The sequence below is a fragment of the Vitis riparia genome, chromosome 10 (genome assembly GCF_004353265.1).
Source record: "Vitis riparia cultivar Riparia Gloire de Montpellier isolate 1030 chromosome 10, EGFV_Vit.rip_1.0, whole genome shotgun sequence".
NCBI classification, from domain to species: Eukaryota; Viridiplantae; Streptophyta; class Magnoliopsida; order Vitales; family Vitaceae; genus Vitis; species Vitis riparia.
This window is the reverse complement of record NC_048440.1, coordinates 16484348-16490720: the sequence shown is the minus strand read 5'-3', so window position 1 is coordinate 16490720 and position 6373 is coordinate 16484348.

Below are 6373 nucleotides of genomic sequence, written 5' to 3'. Positions count from 1 at the left end.
TAAATTTGTTAATAGAAAAATCAAATTGTAACTAGTAATCAAAGTCTTTCTAAGAATCATTAGTACATTGGTAAGAATCCTTTGTACTTTATCTAGGATGAACTAACATGAAGAATTCATTCCTAGAATCCTATTAATTAAATTTTGAAAACATAAAGAAAACCATTACTTATCATATTCTTACTTTTCCTCCTTTGGATTCTTCACCTTCATGTTATATTTCCCTATCCATCAAGTTAGCCAAACATAGTGGAGGTTTCTCTTCACAGTTTATGTTTGATTGCCATAAAAATAAAATAGAAAATGCTAAGGAAAATAAAAGAAAGAAAACTGAAGATTTTTTAAAGAATTGAAAAAAAAAAGAGTTTAATTTCTCTCTCTCAAGAATCCTCAAGAATTCTCAATTTCTTTTTTATCTCATCTCTAAAACCTAAAATTAGAGTTTCGTAGCAAAAAAAAAAAAAATTCATATCACATGACATGCTCCAATTAATCACTTATTTTCCAAAATAATTATCTAAAATAACCAAAAATAATGCTAAAAATCTTGAATTCCACTCATGTGAGGCCAATTTAGGGTGGATGAAGTGCCCAAATACAATTGTCAAGGTGGAGGCAAAATATCAAAGTGGCAATGTGTAATTTTGAAATTGTGGTCATTTCGAAATTAATTTTAAAATTATAAGTTGAATTTTCGAAATTACCATTTTGATTTCAAAATAGTCATTCAACTCTGATCAGTTGTTTTCAAATGATCATAACTTCTTCATTTACATTCCAATTTATACATTGTCTAAAATTTTGGATTTCTTACTTCTTAAACTTCAAAATCTTGCTCTAAAAATATTACAAGAAGACCTTTAAAAATCACATCAAAGTAAGGATATGTGTTGCTACTAGGTTTAAGTTTCAAATTCCATTTTAAGCTTGATTACATTTGCTTCCAACTTCGTTCCTCATGGTTGGTTGCCCTTTATCTCACTCCATAACATTCATGGCTAGTATTTCATGTCCATGACTTGCTTACTACACCCTTACTTAGACATCTCATAGCTCACAAATCACAAGTCTTTCATTTTTACATATTTAACTCCTTATATTTCCTTAGTTGAGAATGACTTTTGCGGTTAGCATTTTTTTTTTTCATCTTTTAAACTTGGAATTAGCCTCAAAATTGAAGTTGGATCCAGAACTAGGATCTAAGCATTAATTTGAGCTAAATTAGATTATTTGAGCTTTTTATCTTGCATAAACCATATCATATATGTGTCATTAAAGCATATATTTTGATTCAAAACGGATGACAACTCTTACAATTCACTTTCTCTTTTCCATAAATAGCTAACATCGAAAGAAGCAATAAAGAGAAGAAATGGAGTAGAATAGTGCAAAAGTAGGAAAATGTGAGGAATAAAAAGGAAGAACGCAGCCCTCTAAGTGTAGTTGTAATCTTACATTTTTTATTTATGTTTTCAATTTCAATATCTAATTTTTAATGTTATCTTCATACCATTTAATTTTACCTTTCTACCATTGCAATTTTTCGATTTAAGTTAAGTATGAGCTTGGGTTCCTATTCAATTCACCAAAGCTTATTTTAACCAAATTGGGACAATGACCAACAAGCTTATCTACTTATAAATGAGGAAAAGAGGTACCTCATTTTTATCACCAAGTGTCATTGCTACTTGAAAATGTCCTAAACACATGGTAATTGGTAGAATAATGACCAAGGTATAGAGCCTTGACGAGACTTATTTCTTCTTATAATAACTTTATAAGTTTCTTTTTTACACACAACTATGAGTTTTCAAAGTTTTTACTAGGCAAATAAACTCTAAATTAAACAAATTAAAGTTAATATATTGTATTCATTAATTAGTCTAGTGGTCTTTAAAAATAATTTTATGCTCTAATATTGACCTAATCAATACTTAAAAGTTTATGGACAAAAATGGATGTAAAATGATTATGACATTTATTTCCTAAATAGAACCATAATTCTCTGAATTTGCTCATTAAACAAATAAAATTCAAATCAAACAAAGCTTGAATTTATAAATAAGTTTATTAATTTTTAAAAAAAAAATTAGAACACAAAAAATAAATTAATCATCATCAAAAATTCATAAACTAAAGTATGTACATCTAATAAAAAAACTTAACGTATGTGCTTATAAAAAAAAAAAAAATTTAATTCATTTTAAATAAAATATTATAAACCATTATTATTATTATTCATTTAAAAAAAATCATTTATACTTTTATAAAGTTGTTAATGTTCATATTTTGTAATATATACTAAAATAGTATTTTTTTTTATTTAAAAGATAATTTATGATTTTATTATAATGTTGGTATCCATATTTTATTAAAAACTAAATTTTAATTTATTTGTAACTACAATTTTTTTAATTAAATCAAAATAGAAAAATTATTTTTAAAAATGACTCAAATTTATTTATCTAAGCAAGTATTTTTTTATTTAAAAAATGTGTTTAAAAAATAATTTATCAAAAATAACTAAAGCCCATTTTTTATTTTTTATTTAAAAATAATTTTTAAGAACAAGTTTACCTTTATTTTTGTTAAATATTGGCTCCTTGAATACCATTTTTATTCACTCCTAAACTTCCTCAATACCATTCAATCCACCTTTTTCTCATCATCTAACATTATACCTCACGGTTCATTGTCAATCTCCCTTTAGAAGAACAAAAAAAAACAGTATAAGGAAAAAACAGTATAAGGCTATGTCACGTGATGAGGGAAAGAAAATAAAAAGGGAAAAGAAGAAAAGTAGAAAAAATATATATATGAAGGAAAATAAAAAATAAATTTAAAATAAATAAAATATTTTTATATGCTCTTCAATCTTATTTTAATTATTTTTCCTATTTTATACAAAGGTTAAATAATTTTAAAATATAAATTTTTTAAAGTAATTTTAATTATATTTTATTTATTTTTTCGTATTTTTCATAATAAAACCAAATATGATAAAACCATTTCTCTTATTTTTCTTTTCTTTCATTAATATTTTTCAAAAACCAAACATAATATAAATAATAATGAATTTAAATTTAATTTCATATGTATAAGTATTAGAAACGTTACTCCAATTTTTCGTGTTACATCAAGGAGTATAATGTTATAAAAATGTACAAAAGAATAAATTTACCATTACCTACAAACACAAGTATTGAGTATTTCTTCACAATCTCAGAGTACTTGATTGTGTTCAACATTTAAATAATAAAAAGACAGAGAAGAAAAGCATTAACATATTAAAGACATGGTAATCTCACAAACTAATGAAACATGCACAAACTTGAATAAAGAAGAGCTAAGAAAAGAGTTGAGATAAGATCAAGGCAAGTGTACGTGTTGGAGACATAAGACAACATGGGAAGGTGCAAAGGGCCAACGTCATTCTCTCCAAACTTGGAGTCATCTTACGATGTCCTCTTCACTCGGCCGGGAATTAATTCATGGTATGGTTGTTTGTGAGAAGTGAAGGGTTTGAAGCCGACGTGTTGAGAAGAAAAGTGAGAGGTACAAAAGTAGGCTAACTTTTTACTCCTATTAGTGGCTGGTGGATACGAAAAGTAGGCTAACTTTTTACTCCTATTAGTGGCTGGTGGAGGGTAGGGGAGGTAGACAGCATGCTGGGTGACGACCGCCTCTTCCAACTTCTAGCTCCCCATCTTTTTCACTTGTTCTTTGTCAGTACTAATTAGAGCGATTACGCAACTTCTGAAGTTTCACTTTCATGCAAAAATGAAGATTGAAGTTCTGAATATTAATGATATTAATAATGGTTGAATCAATTTACCCTTTAACTACCTTGTAAAGGAATTGAAAAAAAAATAATAAAAGAATATAATGAGATTTTCTCACTCCATTGAATTTTGAAAAAAATAATATTTAATATTTAATATTTAAATAACCAATATTTTCAAATGATATAATTAGAAAAATTATCGATTTGTAGTAGAATGGTAGAATTGATAATTGAATTCGATGAAATCGTAAATATATTATTAAAATTAATGATATTTCCTATATATATATATTAAAAATCAATAATATTTATTTTTTATGTTTGATATTATTAAATTTAATCTTAAAGTACAAGTGTGCTAATATTTTAAATTCTATTAAATGAATAAATATAATATTTAAATCTGAAAATATATGTAAAAAATAAAAGAAAAAATTTACTATTTTATTTTTCTTATATATTGGAAGCTATATATGTAGGGGACCACCCCTAAACGTACACGTGGCGGCCTCACAAGACACTCCTCCATTGGACACGTGGAACGTCCAACCCTCTGTTCGGACGTTCACATGGACTGACATGCGGTGCGTACCCCCTGTTCGGATGTCCAATCCGAACCCAGTGGCTAGCGTCTCAAACAAGATTCTTGATCATGTTTCGCGGGCAATCATTACTCATTTTACCAAAAGCATACTCGACATGACCTTCCTGGGTCACTTCAGGTGACCTACCACGACCTGCAATGCGCCGCCTGCAAAGTGAAAAGACAAGAATGACAGAAAACCATCCCTTCAGCAAGCTCTGACAGCCGCCTATAGGATAATGATGGTTCTACCACCCTCTAAGCACTATCATGACAGTCAAAAAGTCTTTCCACCATTCAAAGGGACAAAACTCTTAGCACTATAAAAGGCCTCCACACAGTCAAAGAAGGTAAACATTTTTCTAGGGAGATGAGTCCCATAAAAATATCAATATGTTATAGAGCGAAACTAATAAAGGCATAGGAGGGTGTGTCCGAACCCCTTGTTCAGACATCTTTTGCAAGTCAAAGGAGGGAAGCATCTTCTTCAGTTGAGGAGGCGAATAAATCAGGAAATTGGAGTGATCCTGATAATGCCAGCCTTCAACAATATACATACATATATATATATATATTCTATTATTTTATACTTTTTTTTTTAAGAAATAGCATATCATTTTTAAATATATTATCAACAAATTTATTATTAAAAAGTTTTTTTTCAAAAGAATTATATTATTATATTTTATTATTTAACAAATACAAGCAGCATGGCATCAATCGTCCAATGGCCTCTTCCTCACTCTTTCAACCTTTGGTTCAAGCTCTCATAATGGATCTTTCTTTAATCCATCTCCATCATGGCATCATCCATCCATCCCACCTCGGAAGGGGAGTAGGATGAAGAGATAGTTCAATGAACTTTCTTCAACCGGTGTATTTTATTACGCGGAAGCCTAAAACAGCCCACAGAATTAGACCTTTTCCTTAAAAACTTTTCTCTTTATTGCAAAAAGCAAGCGACTTATTATAACAAAAATCTTGTAAAAGCTTTCAAGCGAGGATTTTCTTATGAATTTTAACATCCATTTTATTTGAAAAAATATTTTTTAATTAAACGAGTGTTTACTAAACCAACTTAATAACTTAATATGACTTAATGGTATGATTTAAAATAAAAAAACAACTTTAAATTATAAGTAAAAATAATTAACTTATTTTTAAATTTAAATATTTATTTTATCATTTTACTTTATTTGCCTTAATTATTTCAATGATCTTCTTTACTACCATTATTACTTAATTTATTTTATCTTATATATAATTTATAAAAATAAATATGTTAATTTGATGATTTATGATTAGTTTGAAGTTAATTTTATTAAATAACTTTAATACTTAAATAAATAATTAAGTAACAAGTTAAATATAATTTAACTTAAAATCAATTTAATCATTAAATAATAAGTATTAAGTTTTATCAAATATTTCCTAAGTGAGTGATTAATAAATTAATTTAATAACTTAAAGTGAATTAATAATTTAATTTAAGTCTTTAAATAAATTAAGTATGTTTGATAAAATAACTTAATTATATAATTTAAAGTCAAAAATAATTTTAAGTAATAAGTAAAAATAACTAGCTTGTTTTTAGGTTTACATTCTCATTTTACATTTTTACTATTATTTATCTTTAATTACTTTCACAATCTCCTTTATTATTCCATGAGTTCTACTGTTATTCAACATTTTTTGCCTTAATTATAATTTATGAGAATAGATATATCAATTTGATGATTTGGAATAAGTTTGAAGTTAATTTTATTAAATAGCCTTCATACTTAAAGTAAAAATCAAGTAATAAATTTTAAGTTAACAACTTAATTATAATTTAATTTAAGTTCAACTTAAGTCATTAAACAATAAGTATTAAATTTTACCAAACATCTCATAAACAAATACTATACAATCAAGTTCAATTAATACTATTGGAAAACATTAGAAATTTCATCATATTTAACCCATCACTATTAAAAGAATAATAAAAAAAAAGTTGAAAGAAATTA